The sequence below is a fragment of the Schistocerca gregaria genome, chromosome 8 (assembly GCF_023897955.1).
Source record: "Schistocerca gregaria isolate iqSchGreg1 chromosome 8, iqSchGreg1.2, whole genome shotgun sequence".
NCBI classification, from domain to species: Eukaryota; Metazoa; Arthropoda; class Insecta; order Orthoptera; family Acrididae; genus Schistocerca; species Schistocerca gregaria.
Window position 1 is genome coordinate 192,021,355 of NC_064927.1, and position 24,156 is coordinate 192,045,510.

Genomic DNA, 24,156 nt, shown 5'->3' on the forward strand with positions numbered 1-24,156 from the left:
GGGGAACAGGCAAATGTGGGGAACAGGCAAACGTGAGGAACAGGCAAACGTGGGGAACTGACAAACGTGGGGAACAGGCAAACGTGGGGAACAGGCAAACGTGGGTACAGGCAAACGTGGGGAACAGGCAAACGTGATGGAAAAGGAAAAAGTGAGGAACAGGCAAACGTGGGGAACAGGCAGACGTGGGGAACAGGCAAGTGTGAAGGACAGGCAAGTGTGACGAACAGGCAAGTGTGAAGAACAGGTAAGTGTGAAGAACAGGCAGGTGTGAAGAACTGGCAAGTGTGAAGAACAGGCAAATGTAGGGAAGTGGTAAATGAGGGGAAGTGGCAAATGTGGAGAAGTGGCAAATGTGGGAAAGTGGCAAATGTGGGGAAGTGGAATGTGGGGAAGTGGCAAATGTGGGCAAGTGGCAAAGTTGGGCATGTGGCAAATGTGGGGAAGTGGCAAATGTGGGGAAGTGGCAAATGTGGGGAAGTGGCAAATGTGGGGAAGTGGCAAATGTGGGGAACAGGCAAATGTGGGGAAGTGGCAAATGTGGGCAAGTGGCAAATGTTGGCAAATCGCAAATGTGGGCAAGTGGCAAATGTGGGCAAGTGGCAAATGTGGGGAAGTGGTAAAAGTGGGGAAGTGGCAAATGTGGGCAAGTGGCAAATGTGGGCAAGTGGCAAATGTGGGCAAGTGGCAAATGTGGGGAAGTGGTAAAAGTGGGGAAGTGGCAAATGTGGGCAAGTGGCAAATGTGGGGAAGTGGCAAATGAGGGGAAGTGGCAAATGAGGGGAAGTGGCAAATGTGGGCAAGTGGCAATTGTGGGAAAGTGGCAAATTTGGGGAAGTGGCAAATGTGGGGAAGTGGCAAATGTGGGGAAGTGGAAAATGTGGGCAAGTGGCAAATGTGGGCAAGTGGCAAATGTGGGCAAGTTGCAAATGTGGGCAAGTGGCAAAGTTTGGGCAAGTGGCAAATGTGGGGAAGTGGCAAATGTGGGGAAGTGGCAAATGTGGGGAAGTGGCAAATGTGGGGAAGTAGGAAATGTGGGGAAGTGGCAAATGTGGCGACCAGGCAAATGTGGGGAACAGGCAAATGTGGAGAACAGGCAAATGTGGGGAACAGGCAAATGTGGGGAACAGGCAAATGTGGGAACAGGACAACGTGGGTAACAAGCAAATGTGGGGTACAGGCAAACGTGGGGAACAGGCAAACATGTGGAACAGGTAAACGTGGGGAACAGGCAAACATGGGGAACAGGCAAATGTGGGGAACAGGCAAACGTGGGGAACAGGCAAACGTGGGGACAGGCAAACGTGGGGAACAGGCAAACGTGAGGAACAGGCAAACGTGAGGGACAGGCAGACGTGGGGAACAGGCAGACGTGGGGAACAGGCAAGTGTGAAGAACAGGCAAGTGTGAAGAACAGGCAAATGTGGGGAAGTGGCAAATGTGGGGAAGTGGCCAATGTGGGGAAGTGGCAAATGTGAGGAAATGGCAAATGTGGGCAAGTGGCAAATGTTGGCAAATTGCAAATGTGGGCAAGTGGCAAATGTGGGGAAGTTGAAAATGTAAGGAAGTGGTTAAAGTGGGGAAGTGACAAAAATGGGGAAGTGACAAATGTGGGGAATTGGCAAATGTGGGGAACAGGCAAATGTGGGGAACAGGCAAATGTGGGGAATCGGCAAATGTGGGGAACAGACAAATGTCGGGAACAGGCAAATGTGGGGAACAGGTTAATGTAGGAAACAGGCAAATGTGGGGAACAGGCAAATGTGGGGAACAGGCAAATGTGGGGAACAGACAAACGTGGGGAACAGGCAAATGTGGGGAACAGGCAAACGTGGGGAACAGGCAAACGTGGGGAACAGGCAAATGTGAGGAACAGGCAAAGGTGAGGAAAAGGCAAGCGTGGGGAACAGGCAAACATGGGGAACAGGCAAGTGTGAAGAACAGGCAAGTGTGAAGAACAGGCAAGTGTGAAGAACAGGCAAGTGTGAAGAACAGGCAGGTGTGAAGAACAGGCAAGTGTGAAGAACAGGCAAATGTAGGGAATGGGTAAATGAGGGGAAGTGGCAAATGTGGGGAAGTGGCAAATGTGGGAATGTGGCAAATGTGGGGAAGTGGCAAATGTGGGGAAGTGGCAAATGTGGGCAAGTGGCAAATGTGGGCAAGTTGCAAATGTGGGCAAGTGGCAAATGTGGGCAAGTGGCAAATGTGGGGAAGTGGCAACTGTGGGGAAGTGGCAAATGTGGGCAAGTGGGAAATGTGGGGAAGTGGCAAATGAGGGGAAGTGGCAAATGAGGGGAAGTGGCAAATGTGGGCAAGTGGCAAATGTGGGAAAGTGGCAAATGTGGGAAAGTGGCAAATGTGGGCAAGTGGCAAATGTGGGGAAGTAACAAATGTGGGGAAGTGGCAAATGTGGGGAAGTGGCAAATGTGGGCAAGTGGAAAATGTGGGCAAGTGGCAAATGTGGGCAAGTTGCAAATGTGGGCAAGTGGCAAAGTTGGGCAAGTGGCAAATGTGGGGAAGTGGCAAATGTGGGGAAGTGGCAAATGTGGGGAAGTGGCAAATGTGGGGAAGTGGCAAATGTGGGGAAGTGGCAAATGTGGGCAAGTGTCAAATGTGGGCAAGTGGCAAATGTGGGCAAGTGGCAAATGTGGGCAAGTGGCAAATGTGGGCAAGTTGCAAATGTGGGCAAGTGGCAAAGTTGGGCAAGTGGCAAATGTGGGGAATTGGCAAATGTGGGGAAGTGGCAAATGTGGGGAAGTGGCAAATGTGGGGAAGTGGCAAATGTGGGGAAGAGGCAAATGTGGGAAAGTGGCCAATGTGGGCAAGTGGCAAATGTTGGCAAATTGCAAATGTGGGCAAGTGGCAAATGTGGGCAAGTGGCAAATGTGGGGAAGTTTTAAAAGTGGGGAAGTGGCAAATGTGGGGAACAGGCAAATGTGGGGAACAGGACAACGTGGGGAACAGGCAAATGTGGGGAACAGGCAAACGTGGGGAACAGGCAAATGTGTGAACAATCAAACATGGGGAACAGGCAAACATGGGGAACAGGCAAATGTGGGGAACAGGCAAATGTGGGGAACAGGCAAATGTGGGGAAGAGGCAAATGTGGGGAACAGGACAACGTGGGGAACAGGCAAATGCGGGGAACAGGCAAACGTGGGGAACAGGCAAGTGTGGGGAACAGGCAAGTGTGAAGAACAGGCAAGTGTGAAGTACAGGCAAATGTGGGGAAGTGGCAAATGTGGGGAAGTGAAAATGTGGGGAAGTGGCAAATGTGGGGAAGTGGCCAATGTGGGGAAGTGACCAATGTGAGGAAGTGGCAAATGTGGGCAAGTGGCAAATGTTGGCAAATTGCTAATGTGAGCAAGTGGCAAATGTGGGCAAGTGGCAAATGTGGGGAAGTGGTAAAAGTGGGGAAGTGACAAATATGGGGAAGTGACAAATGTGGGGAAGTGGCAAAAGTGGGGAACAGGCAAATGTGGGGAACAGGCAAATGTGGGGAATAGGCAAATGTGGGGAACAGACAAATGTCGGGAACAGGCAAATGTGGGGAACAGCCAAATGTTGGGAACAGGCAAATGTGGGAAACAGGCAAATGTGGGTAACAGGCAAATGGGGGGAACAGACAAACGTGGGGAACAGGCAAACGTGGGGAACAGGCAAACGTGGGGAACAGGCAAACGTGGGGAACAGGCAAATGTGAGGAACATTCAAAGGTGAGGAAAAGGCAAGCGTGGGGAACAGGCAAACGTGGGGAACAGGCAAGTGTGAAGAACAAGCAAGTGTGAAGAACAGGCAAGTGTGAAGAACAGGCAACTGTGAAGAACAGGCAAGTGTGAAGAACAGGCAAGTGTGAAGAACAGGCAAATGTGGGGAAGTGGCAAATGTGGGGAACAGGCAAACGTGGGGAACAGGCAAACGTGGGGAACAGGCAAACGTGGGGAACAGGCAAACGTGGGGAACAGGCAAATGTGGGGAACAGGCAAATGTGGGGAACAGGACAACGTGGGGAACAGGCTAATGTGGGGAACAGGCAAACGTGGGGAACAGGCAAACGTGTGGAACAGGCAAACGTGGGGAACAGGCAAACATGGGGAACAGGCAAATGTGGGGAACAGGCAAACGTGGGGAACAGGCAAACGTGGGGACAGGCAAACATGGGGAACAGCCAAACGCGAGGAACAGGCAAACGTGAGGGACAGGCAGACGTGGCGAACAGGCAGACGTGGGGAACAGGCAAGTGTGAAGAACAGGCAAGTGTGAAGAACAGGCAAATGTGGGGAAGTGGCAAATGTGGGGAAGTGGTAAAAGTGGGGAAGTGACAAATATGGGGAAGTGACAAATGTGGGGAAGTGGCAAAAGTGGGGAACAGGCAAATGTGGGGAACAGGTAGATGTGGGGAATAGGCAAATGTGGGGAACAGGCAAAAGTGGGGAACAGGCAAATGTGGGTAACAGGCAAATGTGGGGAACAGACAAACGTGGGGAACAGGCAAACGTGGGGAACAGGCAAACGTGGGGAACAGGCAAACGTGGGGAACAGGCAAATGTGAGGAACATTCAAAGGTGAGGAAAAGGCAAGCGTGGGGAACAGGCAAACGTGGGGAACAGGCAAGTGTGAAGATCAGGCAAGTGTGAAGAACAGCAAGAGTGAAGAACAGGCAAGTGTGAAGAACAGGCGAGTGTGAAGAACAGGCAAGTGTGAAGAACAGGCAAATGTGGGGAAGTGGCAAATGTGGGGAACAGGCAAACGTGGGGAACAGGCAAACGTGGGGAACAGGCAAACGTGGGAACAGGCAAATGTGGGGAACAGGTAAACGTGGGGAACAGGCAAACGTGACGAACAGGCAAACGTGGGGAACAGGCAAACGTGGGGAACAGGCAAACATGGGGAACAGGCAAATGTGAGGAACAGGCAAACGTAGGGAACAGGCAAACGTGGGGACAGGCAAACGTGGGGAACAGGCAAACTTAAGAACAGGCAAACGTGATGGACAGGCAAACGTGGGGAACAGGCAGACGTGGGGAACAGGCAAGTGTCACGAATAGGCAAGTGTGAAAAACAGGCAAGTGTGAAGAACAGGCAGGTGTGAAGAACAGGCAAGTGTGAAGAACAGGCAAATGTGAGGAAGTGGCAAATGTGGGGAAGTGGCAAATGTGGGGAAGTTGCAAATGTGGGCAAGTGGCAAATGTGGGCAAGTTGCAAATGTGGGCAAGTGGCAAATGTGGGCAAGTGGCGAATGTGGGGAAGTGGCAAATGTGGGGAAGTGGCAAATGTGGGCAAGTGGCAAATGTGGGGAAGTGGCAAATGAGGGAAAGTGGCAAATGAGGGGAAGTGACAAATGTGGGCAAGTGGCAAATGTGGGAAAGTGGCAAATGTGGGCAAGTGGCAAATGTGGGGAAGTATCAAATGTGGGGAAGTGGCAAATGTGGGGAAGTGGCAAATGTGCGGAAGTGGCAAATGTGGGGAAGTGGAAAATACGGGCAAGTGTCAAATGTGGGCAAGTGGCAAATGTGGGCAAGTTGCAAATGTGGGCAAGTGGCATAGTTGGGCAAGTGGCAAATGTGGGGAAGTGGCAAATGTGGGGAAGTGGAAAATGTGGGGAAGTGGCAAATGTGGGGAACAGGCAAATGTGGGGAACAGGCAAATGTGGGGAACAGGCAAATATGAAGAACAGGCAAACGTGAAGGACAGGCAGACACGGGGAACAGGCAGACGTGGGGAACAGGCAAGTGTGAAGAACAGGCAAGTGTGAAGAACATTCAAGTGTGAAGAACAGGCAAGTGTGAAGAACAGGCAAGTGTGAAGTACAGGCAAGTGTGAAGAACAGGCAAGTGTGAAGAACAGGCAAATGTGAGGAAGTGGCAAATGTGGGGAAGTGGCAAATGTGGGGAAGTGGCAAATGTGGGGAAGTGGCAAATGTGGGGAAGTGGCAAATGTTGGGACGTGGCCAATGTGGGGAAGTGGCTAATGTGGGGAAGTGGCAAATGTGGGCAAGTGGCAAATGTTGGCAAATTACAAATGTGGGCAAGTGGCAAATGTGGGCAAGTCGCAAATGTGGGGAAGTGGTAAAAGTGGGGATGTGGCAAATGTGGGCAAGTGGCAAATGTGGGGAAGTGGCAAATGAGGGGAAGTGGCAAATGAGGGGTAGTGGCAAATGTGGGCAAGTGGCACATGTGGGAAAGTGGCAAATGTGGGGAAGTGGCAAATGTGGGGAAGTGGCAAATGTGGGGAAGTGGAAAATGTGGGACAGTGGCAAATGTGGGCAACTGGCAAATGTGGGCAAGTTGCAAATGTGGGCAAGTGGCAAAGTTGGGCAAGTGGCAAATGTGGGGAAGTGGCAAATGTGGGGAAGTGAAAATGTGGGGAACAGGCAAATGTGGGGAACAGGCAAACGTGTGAAACAGGCAAACGTGGGGAACAGGCAAACATGAGGAACAGGCAAACGTGAGGGACTGGAAGACGTGGGGAACAGGCAGACGTGGGGAACAGGCAAGTGTGAAGGACAGGCAAGTGTGAAGAACAGGCAAATGTGGGGAAGTGGCAAATGTGGGGAAGTGGAAATGTGGGGAAGTGGCCAATGTGGGGAAGTGGCAAATGTGGGGAAGTGGCAAATGTGGGCAAGTGGCAAATGTTGGCAAATTGCAAATGTGGGCAAGTGGCAAATGTGGGCAAATGGCAAATGTGGGGAAGTGGTAAAAGTAGGGAAGTGACAAATATGGGGAAGTGACAAATGTGGGGAAGTGGCAAATGTGGGGAACAGGCAAATGTGGGGTACAGGCAAATGTGGGGAATAGGCAAATGTTGGGAACAGGCAAATGTGGGGAACAAGCAAATGTGGGGAACAGGCAAATGTGGGGAACAGGCAAATGTGGGGAACAGACAAACGTGGGGAACAGGCAAACGTGGGGAACAGGCAAATGTGGGGAAGAGGCAAACGTGGGGAACAGGCAAATGTGAGGAACAGTCAAAGGTGAGGAAAAGGCAAGCGTGGGGAACAGGCAAACGTGGGGAACAGGCAAGTGCGAAGAACAGGCAAGTGTGAAGAACAGGCAAGTGTGAAGAACAGGCAAGTGTGAAGAACTGGCAAGTGTGAAGAACAGGCAAGTGTGAAGAACAGGCAAATGTTTGGAAGTGGAAAATGTTGGTAACAGGCAAATGTGGGGAACAGGCGAACGTGGGGAACAGGCAAACGTGGGGAACAGGCAAACGTGGGGAACAGGCAAACGTGGGGAACAGGCAAACGTGACGAACAGGCAAACGTGGGGAACAGGCAAACGTGGGGAACAGGCAAACATGGGGAACAGGCAAATGTGGGGAAAAGGCAAACGTGGGGAACAGGCAAACGTGGGGACAGGCAAACGTGGGGAACAGGCAAACGTGAGGGACATCAAAACGTGAGGGACAGGCAAACGTGGGGAATAGGCAGACGTGGGGAACAGGCAAGTGTGAAGAACAGGCAAGTGTGAAGAACAGGATAGTGTGAAGAACAGGCAAGTGTGAAGAACAGCAAGTGTGAAGAACAAGCAAATGTGAGGAAGGGGCAAATGTGGGGAAGTGGCAAATGTGGGGATGTGGCAAATGTGGGCAAGTGGCAAATGTGGGCAAGTGGCAAATGAGGGCAAGTGGCAAATGTGGGGAAGTGGCAAATGTGGGAAAGTGGCAAATGTGGGGTAGTGGCAAATGAGGGGAAGTGGCAAATGAGGGGAAGTGACAAATGTGGGCAAGTGGCAAATGTGGGCAAGTGGAAAATGTTGGCAAATTGCAAATGTGGGCAAGTGGCAAATGTGGGCAAGTGGCAAATGTGGGGAAGTGGTAAAAGTGGGGAAGCGACAAATATGGGGAAGTGACAAATGTGGGGAAGTGGCAAATGTGGGGAACAGGCAAATGTGGGGAACAGGCAAATGTGGGGAATAGGCAAATGTCGGGAACAGGCAAATGTGGGGAACAAGCAAATGTGGGGAACAGGCAAATGTGGAGAACAGGCAAATGTGGGGAACAGACAAACGTGGGGAACAGGCAAACGTGGGGAACAGGCAAATGTGGGGAACAGGCAAACGTGGGGAACAGGCAAATGTGAGGACGAGTCATACGTGAGGAAAAGGCAAGCGTGGGGAACAGGAAAACGTGGGGAACAGGCAAGTGCGAAGAACAGGCAAGTGTGAAGAACAGGCAAGTGTGAAGAACAGGCAAGTGTGAAGAACAGGCAAGTGTGAAGAACAGGCAAGTGTGAAGAACAGGCAAATGTTTGGAAGTGGCAAATGTTGGTAACAGGCAAATGTGGGGAACAGGCAAACGTGGGGAACAGGCAAACGTGGGGAACAGGCAAACGTGGGGAACAGGCAAACGTGGGGAACAGGCAAACGTGCCGAACAGGCAAACGTGGGGAACAGGGAAATGTGGGGAACAGGCAAACGTGGGGAACAGGCAAACGTGGGGAACAGGCAAACGTGGGGAACAGGCAAACATGGGGAACAGGCAAATGTGGGGAACAGGTATTCGTGGGGAACAGGTAAACGTGGGGAACAGGCAAACGTGGGGAACAGGCAAACGTGGGGACAGGCAAACGTGGGGAACAGGCAAGTGTGAAGAACAGGCAAGTGTGAAGAACAGGCAAGTGTGAAGAAAGGGCAAGTGTGAAGAACAGGCAAGTGTGAAGAACAGGCAAGTGTGAAGAACAGGCAAATGTGAGGAAGTGGCAAATTTGGGGAAGTGGCAAATCTGGGCAAGTGGCAAATTTGGGGAAGTGGCAAATGTGGGGAAGTGGCAAATGTGGGGAACAGGCAAATGTGGGGAACAGGCAAATGTGGGGAACAAGTAAATGTGGGGAATATTCAAATGTGGTTAACAGGCAAATGTGGGGAACAGGCAAATGTGGGGAACAGGCAAATGTGGGGAACAGGCAAATGTGGGGTACATGCAAATGTGGGGAACAGGCAAACGTGGGGAACAGGCAAATGTGGGGAGCAGGCTAACGTGACGAACAGGAAAATGTGGGGAACAGGCAAACGTGATGGACAGGCAAAAGTGAGGCACAGGCAAACGTGGGGAACAGGCAAACGTGGGGACTAGGCAAGTATGAAGAACAGGAAAGTGTGAAGAACAGGCAAGTGTGAAGAACAGGCAAGTGTGAAGAACAGGCAAGTGTGAAGAACAGGCAGGTGTGAAGAACAGGCAAGTGTGAAGAACAGGCAAATGTAGGGAAGTGGTAAATGTGGGGAAGTAGCAAATGTGGGGAAGTGGCAAATGTGGGCAAGTGGCAAATATGGGGAAGTGGCAAATGAGGGGAAGTGGCAAATGAGGGGAAGTGACAAATGTGGGCAAGTGGAAAATGTGGGAAAGTGGAAAATGTGGGCAAGTGGCAAATGTGGGGAAGTGGCAAATTTGGGGAAGTGGCAAATGTGGGGAAGTGGTAAATGTGGGGAAGTGGAAAATGTGGGCAACTGTCAAATGTGGTCAAGTGGCAACTGTGGGCAAGTTGCAAATATGGGCAAGTGGCAAAGTTGGGCAAGTGGCAAATGTGGGGAAGTGGCAAATGTGGGGAAGTGGAAAATGTGGGGAAGTGACAAATGTGGGGAAGTGGCAAATGTGGGGAAGTGGCAAATGTTGGGAACAGGCAAATGTGGGGAACAGGCAAATGTGGGGAACAGGTAAATGTGGGGAACAGGCAAATGTGGGGAACAGGCAAATGTGGGGAACAGGACAACGTGGGGAACAGGCAAATGTGGGGAACAGGGAAATGTGGGGAACAGGCAAACTTGGGGAACAGGCAAACATGTGAACAGGCAAACGTGGGCAACAGGCAAACATGGAGAACAGGCAAATATGGGGAATAGGCAAACGTGGGGAACAGGCAAACATGGCAATAGGCAAACGTGGGGAACAGGCAAACGTGAGGAACAGGCAAACGTGAGGGACAGGCAGATGTGGGGAACAGGCAAGTGTGAAGAACAGTCAAGTGTGAAGAACAGGCAAGTGTGAAGAACAGGCAAGTGTGAAGAACAGGCAAGTGTGAAGAGCATTCAAGTGTGAAGAACAGGCAAGTGTGAAGAACTGGCAAGTGTGAAGAGCAGGCAAGTGTGAAGAACAGGCAAGTGTGAAAAACAGGCTAATGTGGGGAAGTGGCAAATGTGGGGAAGTGGCAAATGTGGGGAAGTGGCCAATGTGGGGAAGTGGCAAATGTGGGGAAGTGGCAAATGTGGGCAAGTGGCAAATGTTGGCAAATTGCAAATGTGGGCAAGTGGCAAATGTGGGAAAGTGGCAAATGTGGGGAAGTGGTAAAATTAGGGAACAGGCAAATGTGGGGAATAGGCAAATTTGGGGAACAGACAAATGTCGGGAACAGGCAAATGTGGGGAACAGGCAAATGTGGGGAACAGGCAAATGTGGGGAACAGGCAAATGTGTGGAACAGGCAAACGTGGGGAACAGGCAAACGTGGTGAACAGGCAAACGTGGGGAACAGGCAAACAAGGGGAACAGGCAAATGTGGGGAACAGGCAAACGTGGGGAACAGGCAAACGTTGGGAACAGGCAAACGTGGGGACAGGCAAAGGTGAGGAAAAGGTAAACGTGGGGAACAGGCAAACGTGGGGAACAGGCAAGTGTGAAGAACAGGAAAGTGTGAAGAACAGGCAAGTGTGAAGAACAGGCAAGTGTGAAGAACAGGCAAGTGTGAAGAACAGGCAAATGTGGGGAAGTGGCAAATGTGGGGAAGTGGCAAATGTGGGGAAGTGGCAAACGTGGGGAAGTGGCAAATGTGGGCAAGTGGCAAATGTGGGCAAGTTTCAAATGTGGGGAAGTTGCAAATGTGGGGAAGTGGCAAATGTGGGCAAGTGGCAAATGTGGGGTAGTGGCAAATGAAGGGAAGTGGCAATTGAGGGGAAGTGCCAATGTGGGCAAGTGGCAAATGTGGGAAAGTTTCAAATGTGGGCAAGTGACAAATGTGGGGAAGTGGCAAATGTGGGCAAGTGGCAAATGTGGGGAAGTGGCAAATGTGGGCAAGTGGCAAAGTTGGGCAAGTGGCAAATGTGGGGAAGTGGCAAATGTGGGGAAGTGGAAAATGTGGGGAAGTGGCAAATGTGGGGAAGTGGCAAATGTGGGGAAGTGGCAAATGTGGGGAACAGGCAAATGTGGGGAACAGGCAAATGTGGGGAACAGGCAAATGTGGGGAACAGGCAAATGTGGGGAACAGGCAAATGTGGGGAACAGGACAACGTGGGGAACAGGCAAATGTGGGGAACAGGGAAATGTGGGGAACAGGCAAACATGGGGAACAGGCAAACGTATGGAACAGGCAAACGTGGGGAACAGGCAAACATGGGGAACAGGCAAATATGGGGAACAGGCAAACGTGGGGAACAGGCAAACGTGGGGACAGGCAAACGTGGGGAACAGGGAAATGTGGGGAACAGGCAAATGTGGGGAACAGGCAAACGTGGGGAACAGGCAAACAAGGGGAACAGGCAAACGTGGGGAACAGGCAAATGTGGCGAACAGGCAAACGTGGGGAACAGGCAAACGTGGGGAACAGGCAAACGTGGGGACAGGCAAATGTGGGGAACAGGCAAATGTGGGGAACAGGACAACGTGGGGAACAGGCAAATGTGGGGAACAGGCAAACGTGGGGAACAGGCATATGTGTGAACAGGCAAACGTGGGGAACAGGCAAACATGGGGAAAAGGCAAATGTGGGGAACAGGCAAACGTGGGGAACAGGCAAACGTGGGGACAGGCAAACGTGGGGAACAGGCAAACGTGAGGAACAGGCAAACGTGAGGGACAGGCAGACGTGGGGACAGGCAGACGTGGGGAACAGGCAGACGTGGGGAACAGGCAAGTGTGAAGAACAGGCAAGAGTGAAGAACAGGCAAGTGTGAAGAACAGGCAAGTGTGAAGAACAGGCAAGTGTGAAGAACAGCCAAGTGTGAAGAACAGGCAAGTGTGGGGAAGTGGCAAATGTGGGGAACTGGCAAATGTGGGGAAGTGGCAAATGTGGGGAAGTGGCAAATTTGGGGAAGTGGCCAATGTGGGGAAGTGGCAAATGGGGGGAAGTGGCAAATGTGGGCAAGTTTCAAATGTTGGCAAATTGCAAATGTGGGCAAGTGGCAAATGTGGGCAAGTGGCAAATGTGAGGAAGGGGTAAGAGTGGGGAAGTGGCAAATGTGGGCAAGTGGCAAATGTGGGGAAGTATCAAATTAGGGGAAGTGGCAAATGAGGGGAAGTGGCAAATGTGGGCAAGTGGCAAATGTGGGAAAGTGGCAAAATTGGGGAAGTGGCAAATGTGGGGAAGTGGCAAATGTGGGGAAGTGGCAAATGTGGGGAAGTGCAAAATGTGGGCAAGTGGCAAATGTGGGCAAGTGGCAAATGTGGGCAAGTTGCAAATGTGGGCAAGTGGCAAAGTTGGGCAAGTGGCAAATGTGGGGAAGTGGCAAATGTGGGAAAGTGGTAAAAATGGGGAAGTGACAAATATGCGGAAGTGACAAATGTGGGGAAGTGGCAAAAGTGGTCAACAGGCAAATGTGTGGAACAGGCAAATGTGGGGAATAGGCAAATGTGGGGAACAGACAAATGTCGGGAACAGGCAAATGTGGAGAACAGGCAAATGTGGGGAACAGGCAAATGTGGGGAACAGGCAAATGTGTGGAACAGGACAACGTGGGGAACAGGCAAGTGCGGGGAACAGGCAAACGTGGGGAACAGGCAAGTGTGAGAACAGGCAAATGTGGGGAACAGGCAAATGTGGAGAACAGGCAAATGTGGGGAACTGGCAAATGTGGGGAACAGGCAAATGTGGGGAGCAGGACAACGTGGGGAACAGGCAAATGCGGGGAACAGGCAAACGTGGGGAACAGGCAAGTGTGGGGAACAGGCAAGTGTGAAGAACAGGCAAGTGTGAAGTACAGGCAAATGTGGGGAAGTGGCAAATGTGGGGAAGTGGCAAATGTGGGGAAGTGGCAAATGTGGGGAAGTGGCCAATGTGGGGAAGTGGCCAATGTGGGGAAGTGGCAAATGTGGGCAAGTGGCAAATGTTGGCAAATTGCAAATGTGAGCAAGTGGCAAATGTGGGCAAGTGGCAAATGTGGGGAAGTGGTAAAAGTGGGGAAGTGACAAATATGGGGAAGTGACAAATGTGGGGAAGTAGCAAAAGTGGGGAACAGGCAAATGTGGGGAACAGGCAAATGTGGGGAATAGGCAAATGTGGGGAACAGACAAATGTCGGGAACAGGCAAATGTGGGGAACAGCCAAATGTTGGGAACAAGCAAATGTGGGGAACAGGCAAATGTGGGTAACAGGCAAATGGGGGGAACAGACAAACGTGGGGAACAGGCAAACGTGGGGAACAGGCAAACGTGGGGAACAGGCAAACGTGGGGAACAGGCAAATGTGAGGAACATTCAAAGGTGAGGAAAAGGCAAGCGTGGGGAACAGGCAAACGTGGGGAACAGGCAAGTGTGAAGAACAAGCAAGTGTGAAGAACAGGCAAGTGTGAAGAACAGGCAACTGTGAAGAACACACAAGAGTGAAGAACAGGCAAGTGTGAAGAACAGGCAAATGTGGGGAAGTGGCAAATGTGGGGAAGTGGCAAATGTGGGGAAGTGGAAAATGTGGGGAAGTGGCAAATGTGGGGAACAGGCAAATGTGGGGAACAGGCAAATGTGGGGAACAGGCAAACGTGGGGACAGGCAAACGTGGGGAACAGGCAGACGTGGGGAACAGGCAAGTGTCAAGAATAGGCAAGTGTGAAGAACAGGCAAATGTGGGCAAGTGACAAATGTGGGCAAGTGGCAAATGTGGGCAAGTTGCAAATGTGGGCAAGTGGCATAGTTGGGCAAGTGGCAAATGTGGGGAAGTGGCAAATGTGGGGAAGTGGAAAATGTGGGGAAGTGGCAAATGTGGGGAACAGGCAAATGTGGGGAACAGGCAAATGTGGGGAACAGGCAAATATGAGAAACAGGCAAACGTGAAGGACAGGCAGACATGGGGAACAGGAAGACGTGGGGAACAGGCAAGTGTGAAGAACAGGCAAGTGTGAAGAACATTCAAGTGTGAAGAACAGGCAAGTGTGAAGAACAGGCAAGTGTGAAGTACAGGCAAGTGTGAAGAACAAGCAAGTGTGAAGAACAGGCAAATGTGGGGAAGTGGCAAATGTGGGGAAGTGGCAAATGTGGGGAAGTGGCAAATGTGGGGAAGTGGCAAATGTGGGGAAGTGGCAAATGTTGGGACGTGGCCAATGTGGGGATGTGGCTAATGTGGGGAAGTGGCAAATGTGGGCAAGTGGCAAATGTTGGCAAATTACAAATGTGGGCAAGTGGCAAATGTGGGCAAGTGGCAAATGTGGGGAAGTGGTAAAAGTGGGGATGTGGCAAATGTGGGCAAGTGGCAAATGTGGGGAAGTGGCAAATGTGGGCAAGTGGCAAATGTGGGGAAGTGGCAAATGAGGGAAAGTGGCAAATGAGGGGAAGTGACAAATGTGGGCAAGTGGCAAATGTGGGAAAGTGGCAAATGTGGGCAAGTGGCAAATATGGGGAAGTATCAAATGTGGGGAAGTGGCAAATGTGGGGAAGTGGCAAATGTGCGGAAGTGGCAAATGTGGGGAAGTGGAAAATGTGGGCAAGTGTCAAATGTGGGCAAGTGGCAAATGTGGGCAAGTTGCAAATGTGGGCAAGTGGCATAGTTGGGCAAGTGGCAAATGTGGGGAAGTGGCAAATGTGGGGAAGTGGAAAATGTGGGGAAGTGGCAAATGTGGGGAACAGGCAAATGCGGGGAACAGGCAAATGTGGGGAACAGGCAAATATGAGGAACAGGCAAACGTGAAGGACAGGCAGACATGGGGAACAGGCAGATTTGGGGAACAGGCAAGTGTGAAGAACAGGCAAGTGTGAAGAACATTCAAGTGTGAAGAACAGGCAAGTGTGAAGAACAGGCAAGTGTGAAGTACAGGCAAGTGTGAAGAACAGGCAAGTGTGAAGAACAGGCAAATGTGGGGAAGTGGCAAATGTGGGGAAGTGGCAAATGTGGGGAAGTGGCAAATGTGGGGAAGTGGCAAATGTGGGGAAGTGGCAAATGTTGGGACGTGGCCAATGTGGGGAAGTGGCTAATGTGGGGAAGTGGCAAATGTGGGCAAGTGGCAAATGTTGGCAAATTACAAATGTGGGCAAGTGGCAAATGTGGGCAAGTGGCAAATGTGGGGAAGTGGTAAAAGTGGGGATGTGGCAAATGTGGGCAAGTGGCAAATGTGGGGAAGTGGCAAATGTGAGGAAGTGGCAAATGTGGGGAAGTGGCAAATGTTGGGACGTGGCCAATGTGGGGAAGTGGCTAATGTGGGGAAGTGGCAAATGTGGGCAAGTGGCAAATGTTGGCAAATTACAAATGTGGGCAAGTGGCAAATGTGGGCAAGTGGCAAATGTGGGGAAGTGGTAAAAGTGGGGATGTGGCAAATGTGGGCAAGTGGCAAATGTGGGGAAGTGGCAAATGAGGGGAAGTGGCAAATGAGGGGTAGTGGCAAATGTGGGCAAGTGGCAAATGTGGGAAAGTGGCAAATGTGGGGAAGTGGCAAATGTGGGGAAGTGGCAAATGTGGGGAGGTGGAAAATGTGGGACAGTGGCAAATGTGGGCAACTGGCAAATGTGGGCAAGTTGCAAATGTGGGCAAGTGGCAAAGTTGGGCAAGTGGCAAATGTGGGGAAGTGGCAAATGTGGGGAAGTGAAAATGTGGGGAACAGGCAAATGTGGGGAACAGGCAATCGTGTGAAACAGGCAAATGTGGGGAACAGGCAAACGTGAGGAACAGGCAAACGTGAGGGACTGGAAGACGTGGGGAACAGGCAGACGTGGGGAACAGGCAAGTGTGAAGAACATACAAGTGTGAAGAACAGGCAAATGTGGGGAAGTGGCAATTGTGGGGAAGTGGAAATGTGGGGAAGTGGCCAATGTGGGGAAGTGGCAAATGTGGGGAATTGGCAAATGTGGGCAAGTGGCAAATGTTGGCAAATTGCAAATGTGGGCAAGTGGCAAATGTGGGCAAACGGCAAATGTGGGGAAGTGGTAAAAGTAGGGAACTGACAAATATGGGGAAGTGACAAATGTGGGGAAGTGGCAAATGTGGGGAACAGGCAAATGTGGGGTACAGGCAAATGTGGGGAATAGGCAAATGTCGGGAACAGGCAAATGTGGGGAACAAGCAAATGTGGGGAACAGGCAAATGTGGGGAACAGGCAAATGTGGGGAACAGACAAACGTGGGGAACAGGCAAACGTGGGGAACAGGCAAATGTGGGGAACAGGCAAACGTGGGGAACAGGCAAATGTGAGGAACAGTCAAAGGTGAGGAAAAGGCAAGCGTGGGGAACAGGCAAACGTGGGGAACAGGCAAGTGCGAAGAACAGGCAAGTGTGAAGAACAGGCAAGTGTGAAGAACAGGCAAGTGTGAAGAACAGGCAAGTGTGAAGAACAGGCAAGTGTGAAGAACAGGCAAATGTTTGGAAATGGAAACTGTTGGTAACAGGCAAATGTGGGGAACAGGCGAACGTGGGGAACAGGCAAACGTGGGGAACAGGCAAACGTGTGGAACAGGCAAATGTGGGGAACAGGCAAACGTGACGAACAGGCAAACGTGGGGAACAGGCAAACGTGGGGAACAGGCAAACATGGGGAACAGGCAAATGTGGGGAACAGGCAAACGTGGGGAACAGGCAAACGTGGGGACAGGCAAACGTGGGGAACAGGCAAACGTGAGGGACATCAAAACGTGAGGGACAGGCAAACGTGGGGAATAGGCAGACGTGGGGAACAGGCAAGTGTGAAGAACAGGCAAGTGTGAAGAACAGGCAAGTGTGAAGAACAGGCAAGTGTGAAGAACAGGCAAGTGTGAAGAACAGGCAAATGTGAGGAAGGGGCAAATGTGGGGAAGTGGCAAATGTGGGGAAGTGGCAAATGTGGGCAAGTGGCAAATGTGGGCAAGTGGCAAATGTGGGGTAGTGGCAAATGAGGGGAAGTGGCAAATGAGGGGAAGTGACAAATGTGGGCAAGTGGCAAATGTGGGCAAGTGGCAAATGTTGGCAAATTGCAAATGTGGGCAAGTGGCAAATGTGGGGAAGTGGTAAAAGTGGGGAAGCGACAAATATGGGGAAGTGACAAATGTGGGGAAGTGGCAAATGTGGGGAACAGGCAAATGTGGGGAACAGGCAAATGTGGGGAATAGGCAAATGTCGGGAACAGGCAAATGTGGGGAACAAGCAAATGTGGGGAACAGGCAAATGTGGGGAACAGGCAAATGTGGGGAACAGACAAACGTGGGGAACAGGCAAACGTGGGGAACAGACAAATGTGGGGAACAGGCAAACGTGGGGAACAGGCAAATGTGGGGAACAGGCAAACGTGTGAAACAGGCAAACGTGGGGAACAGGCAAACGTGAGGAACAGGCAAACGTGAGGGACTGGAAGACGTGGGGAACAGGCAGACGTGGGGAACAGGCAAGGGTGAAGAACAGGCAAGTGTGAAGAACAGGCAAATGTGAGGAAGGGGCAAATGTGGGGAAGCGGCAAATGTGGGGAAGTGGCAAATGTGGGCAAGTGGCAAATGTGGGCAAGTGTCAAATGTGGGCAAGTGGCAAATGTGGGGAAGTGGCAAATGTGGGCAAGTGGCAAATGTGGGGTAGTGGCAAATGAGGGGAAGTGGCAAATGAGGGGAAGTGACAAATGTGGGCAAGTGGCAAATGTGGGCAAGTGGCAAATGTTGGCAAATTGCAAATGTGGGGAAGTGGCAAATGTGGGCAAGTGGCAAATGTGGGGAAGTGGTAAAAGTGGGGAAGCGACAAATATGGGGAAGTGACAAATGTGGGGAAGTGGCAAATGTGGGGAACAGGCAAATGTGGGGAACAGGCAAATGTGGGGAATAGGCAAATGTCGGGAACAGGCAAATGTGGGGAACAAGCAAATGTGGGGAACAGGCAAATGTGGGGAACAGGCAAATGTGGGGAACAGACAAACGTGGGGAACAGGCAAACGTGGGGAACAGGCAAATGTGGGGAACAGGCAAACGTGCGGAACAGGCAAATGTGAGGAACAGTCAAAGGTGAGGAAAAGGCAAGCGTGGGGAACAGGAAAACGTGGGGAACAGGCAAGTGCGAAGAACAGGCAAGTGTGAAGAACAGGCAAGTGTGAAGAACAGGCAAGTGTGAAGAACAGGCAAGTGTGAAGAACAGGCAAGTGTGAAGAACAGGCAAATGTTTGGAAGTGGCAAATGTTGGTAACGGGCAAATGTGGGGAACAGGCAAACGTGGGGAACAGGCAAACGTGGGGAACAGGCAAACGTCGGGAACAGGCAAACGTGGGGAACAGGCAAACGTGCCGAACAGGCAAACGTGGGGAACAGGCAAACATGGGGAACAGGCAAATGTGGGGAACAGGCAAACGTGGGGAACAGGCAAACGTGGGGACAGGCAAACGTGGGGAACAGGCAAACGTGAGGGACAGGAAAACGTGAATGACAGGCAAACGTGGGGAACAGGCAGACGTGGGGAACAGGCAAGTGTGAAGAACAGGCAAGTGTGAAGAACAGGCAAGTGTGAAGAACAGGCAAGTGTGAAGAACAGGCAAGTGTGAAGAACAGGCAAGTGTGAAGAACAGGCAAGTGTGAAGAACAGGCAAATGTGAGGAAGTGGCAAATTTGGGGAAGTGGCAAATCTGGGCAAGTGGCAAATTTGGGGCAGTGGCAAATGTGGGGAAGTGGCAAATGTGGGGAAGTGGCAAATGTGGGGAACAGGCAAATGTGGGGAACAGGACAACGTGGGGAACAGGCAAATGTGGGGAACAGGGAAATGTGGGGAACAGGCAAACGTGGGGAACTGGCAAACGTGTGGAACAGGCAAACGTGGGGAACAGGCAAACATGGGGAACAGGCAAATATGGGTAACAGGCAAACGTGGGGAACAGGCAAACGTGGGGACAGGCAAACGTGGGGAACATGGAAATGTGGGGAACAGGCAAACGTGGGGAACAGGCAAACGTGGGGAACAGGCAAACGTGGGGAACAGGCAAACGTGGGGAACAGGCAAATGTGGGGAACAGGTATTTGTGGGGAACAGGTAAACGTTGGGAACAGGCAAACGTGGGGAACAGGCAAACGTGGGGACAGGCAAACGTGGGGAACAGGCAAGTGTGAAGAACAGGCAAGTGTGAAGAACAGGAAAGTGTGAAGAAAGGGCAAGTGTGAAGAACAGGCAAGTGTGAAGAACAGGCAAGTGTGAAGAACAGGCAAATGTGAGGAAGTGGCAAATTTGGGGAAGTGGCAAATCTGGGCAAGTGGCAAATTTGGGGAAGTGGCAAATGTGGGGAAGTGGCAAATGTGGGGAAGTGGCAAATGTGGGGAACAGGCAAATGTGGGGAACAGGCAAATGTGGGGAACAAGTAAATGTGGGGAACATTCAAATGTAGTTAACAGGCAAGTGTGGGGAACAGGCAAATGTGGGGAACAGGCAAATGTGGGGAACAGGCAAATGTGGGGTACATGCAAATGTGGGGAACAGGCAAACGTGGGGAACAGGCAAATGTGGGGAGCAGGCTAACGTGACGAACAGGAAAATGTGGGGAACAGGCAAACGTGATTGACAGGCAAAAGTGAGGCACAGGCAAACGTGGGGAACAGGCAAACGTGGGGACTAGGCAAGTATGAAGACCAGGAAAGTGTGAAGAACAGGCAAGTGTGAAGAACAGGCAAGTGTGAAGAACAGGCAAGTGTGAAGAACAGGCAGGTGTGAAGAACAGGCAAGTGTGGAGCACAGGCAAATGTAGGGAAGTGGTAAATGTGGGGAAGTAGCAAATGTGGGGAAGTGGCAAATGTTGGCAAATTGCAAATGTGGGCAAGTGGCAAATGTGGGCAAGTGGCAAATGTGGGGAAGTGGTAAAAGTGGGGAAGCGACAAATATGGGGAAGTGACAAATGTGGGGAAGTGGCAAATGTGGGGAACAGGCAAACGTGAGGGACTGGAAGACGTGGGGAACAGGCAGACGTGGGGAACAGGCAAGTGTGAAGAACAGGCAAGTGTGAAGAACAGGCAAATGTGGGGAAGTGTCAAATGTGGGGAAGTGGCAAATGAGGGGAAGTGGCAAATGAGGGGAAGTGACAAATGTGGGCAAGTGGCAAATGTGGGCAAGTGGCAAATGTGGGGTAGTGGCAAATGAGGGGAAGTGGCAAATGAGGGGAAGTGACAAATGTGGGCAAGTGGCAAATGTGGGCAAGTGGCAAATGTTGGCAAATTGCAAATGTGGGCAAGTGGCAAATGTGGGCAAGTGGCAAATGTGGGGAAGTGGTAAAAGTGGGGAAGCGACAAATATGGGGAAGTGACAAATGTGGGGAAGTGGCAAATGTGGGGAACAGGCAAATGTGGGGAACAGGCAAATGTGGGGAATAGGCAAATGTCGGGAACAGGCAAATGTGGGGAACAAGCAAATGTGGGGAACAGGCAAATGTGGGGAACAGGCAAATGTGGGGAACAGACAAACGTGGGGAACAGGCAAACGTGGGGAACAGGCAAATGTGGGGAACAGGCAAACGTGGGGAACAGGCAAATGTGGGGAACAGGCAAACGTGTGAAACAGGCAAACGTGGGGAACAGGCAAACGTGAGGAACAGGCAAACGTGAGGGACTGGAAGACGTGGGGAACAGGCAGACGTGGGGAACAGGCAAGTGTGAAGAACAGGCAAGTGTGAGGAACAGGCAAATGTGGGGAAGTGTCAAATGTGGGGAAGTGGAAATGTGGGGAAGTGGCCAATGTGGGGAAGTGGCAAATGTGGGGAAGTGGCAAATGTGGGCAAGTGGCAAATGTTGGCAAATTGCAAATGTGGGCAAGAGGCAAATGTGGGCAAATGGCAAATGTGGGGAAGTGGTAAAAGTAGGGAAGTGACAAATATGGGGAAGTGACAAATGTGGGGAAGTGGCAAATGTGGGGAACAGGCAAATGTGGGGTACAGGCAAATGTGGGGAATAGGCAAATGTCGGGAACAGGCAAATGTGGGGAACAAGCAAATGTGGGGAACAGGCAAATGTGGGGAACAGGCAAATGTGGGGAACAGACAAACGTGGGGAACAGGCAAACGTGGGGAACAGGCAAATGTGGGGAACAGGCAAATGTGGGGAACAGGCAAATGTGAGGAACAGTCAAAGGTGAGGAAAAGGCAAGCGTGGGGAACAGGCAAACGTGGGGAACAGGCAAGTGCGAAGAACAGGCAAGTGTGAAGAACAGGCAAGTGTGAAGAACAGGCAAGTGTGAAGAACAGGCAAGTGTGAAGAACAGGCAAGTGTGAAGAACAGGCAAATGTTTGGAAGTGGAAAATGTTGGTAACAGGCAAATGTGGGAGCAGGCGAACGTGGGGAACAGGCAAACGTGGGGAACACGCAAACGTGGGGAACAGGCAAACGTGGGGAACAGGCAAACGTGACGAACAGGCAAACGTGGGGAACAGGCAAACGTGGGGAACAGGCAAACATGGGGAACAGGCAAATGTGGCGAACAGGCAAACGTGGGGAACAGGCAAACGTGGGGACAGGCAAACGTGGGGAACAGGCAAACATGAGGGACATCAAAACGTGAGGGACAGGCAAACGTGGGGAATAGGCAGACGTGGGGAACAGGCAAGTGTGAAGAACAGGCAAGTGTGAAGAACAGGCAAGTGTGAAGAACAGGCAAGTGTGAAGAACAGGCAAGTGTGAAGAACAGGCAAATGTGAGGAAGGGGCAAATGTGGGGAAGCGGCAAATGTGGGGAAGTGGCAAATGTGGGCAAGTGGCAAATGTGGGCAAGTGTCAAATGTGGGCAAGTGGCAAATGTGGGGAAGTGGCAAATGTGGGCAAGTGGCAAATGTGGGGTAGTGGCAAATGAGGGGAAGTGGCAAATGAGGGGAAGTGACAAATGTGGGCAAGTGGCAAATGTGGGCAAGTGGCAAATGTTGGCAAATTGCAAATGTGGGGAAGTGGCAAATGTGGGCAAGTGGCAAATGTGGGGAAGTGGTAAAAGTGGGGAAGCGACAAATATGGGGAAGTGACAAATGTGGGGAAGTGGCAAATGTGGGGAACAGGCAAATGTGGGGAACAGGCAAATGTGGGGAATAGGCAAATGTCGGGAACAGGCAAATGTGGGGAACAAGCAAATGTGGGGAACAGGCAAATGTGGGGAACAGGCAAATGTGGGGAACAGACAAACGTGGGGAACAGGCAAACGTGGGGAACAGGCAAATGTGGGGAACAGGCAAATGTGAGGAACAGTCAAAGGTGAGGAAAAGGCAAGCGTGGGGAACAGGAAAACGTGGGGAACAGGCAAGTGCGAAGAACAGGCAAGTGTGAAGAACAGGCAAGTGTGAAGAACAGGCAAGTGTGAAGAACAGGCAAGTGTCAAGAACAGGCAAGTGTGAAGAACAGGCAAATGTTTGGAAGTGGCAAATGTTGGTAACAGGCAAATGTGGGGAACAGGCAAACGTGGGGAACAGGCAAACGTGGGGAACAGGCAAACGTCGGGAACAGGCAAACGTGGGGAACAGGCAAACGTGCCGAACAGGCAAACGTGGGGAACAGGCAAACATGGGGAACAGGCAAATGTGGGGAACAGGCAAACGTGGGGAACAGGCAAACGGGGGGCAGGCAAACGTGGGGAACAGGCAAACGTGAGGGACAGGAAAACGTGAATGACAGATAAACGTGGGGAACAGGCAGACGTGGGGAACAGGCAAGTGTGAAGAACAGGCAAGTGTGAAGAACAGGCAAGTGTGAAGAACAGGCAAGTGTGAAGAACAGGCAAGAGTGAAGAACAGGCAACTGTGAAGAACAGGCAAGTGTGAAGAACAGGCAAATGTGAGGAAGTGGCAAATTTGGGGAAGTGGCAAATCTGGGCAAGTGGCAAATTTGGGGCAGTGGCAAATGTGGGGAAGTGGCAAATGTGGGGAAGTGGCAAATGTGGGGAACAGGCAAATGTGGGGAACAGGACAACGTGGGGAACAGGCAAATGTGGGGAACAGGGAAATGTGGGGAACAGGCAAACGTGGGGAACTGGCAAACGTGTGGAACAGGCAAACGTGGGGAACAGGCAAACATGGGGAACAGGCAAATATGGGTAACAGGCAAACGTGGGGAACAGGCAAACGTGGGGACAGGCAAACGTGGGGAACAGGGAAATGTGGGGAACAGGCAAACGTGGGGAACAGGCAAACGTGGGGAACAGGCAAACGTGGGGAACAGGCAAACGTGGGGAACAGGCAAATGTGGGGAACAGGTATTCGTGGGGAACAGGTAAACGTGGGGAACAGGCAAACGTGGGGAACAGGCAAACGTGGGGACAGGCAAACGTGGGGAACAGGCAAGTGTGAAGAACAGGCAAGTGTGAAGAACAGGAAAGTGTGAAGAAAGGGCAAGTGTGAAGAACAGGCAAGTGTGAAGAACAGGCAAGTGTGAAGAACAGGCAAATGTGAGGAAGTGGCAAATTTGGGGAAGTGGCAAATCCGGGCAAGTGGCAAATTTGGGGAAGTGGCAAATGTGGGGAAGTGGCAAATGTGGGGAAGTGGCAAATGTGGGGAACAGGCAAATGTGGGGAACAGGCAAATGTGGGGAACAAGTAAATGTGGGGTACATTCAAATGTGCTTAACAGGCAAATGTGGGGAACAGGCAAATGTGGGGAACAGGCAAATGTGGGGAACAGGCAAATGTGGGGTACATGCAAATGTGGGGAACAGGCAAACGTGGGGAACAGGCAAATGTGGGGAGCAGGCTAACGTGACGAACAGGAAAATGTGGGGAACAGGCAAACGTGATTGACAGGCAAAAGTGAGGCACAGGCAAACGTGGGGAACAGGCAAACGTGGGGACTAGGCAAGTATGAAGAACAGGAAAGTGTGAAGAACAGGCAAGTGTGAAGAACAGGCAAGTGTGAAGAACAGGCAAGTGTGAAGAACAGGCAGGTGTGAAGAACAGGCAAGTGTGGAGAACAGGCAAATGTAGGGAAGTGGTAAATGTGGGGAAGTAGCAAATGTGGGGAAGTGGCAAATGTGGGCAAGTGGCAAATATGGGGAAGTGGCAAATGAGGGGAAGTGGCAAATGAGGGGAAGTGACAAATGTGGGCAAGTGGAAAATGTGGGAAAGTGGAAAATGTGGGCAAGTGGCAAATGTGGGG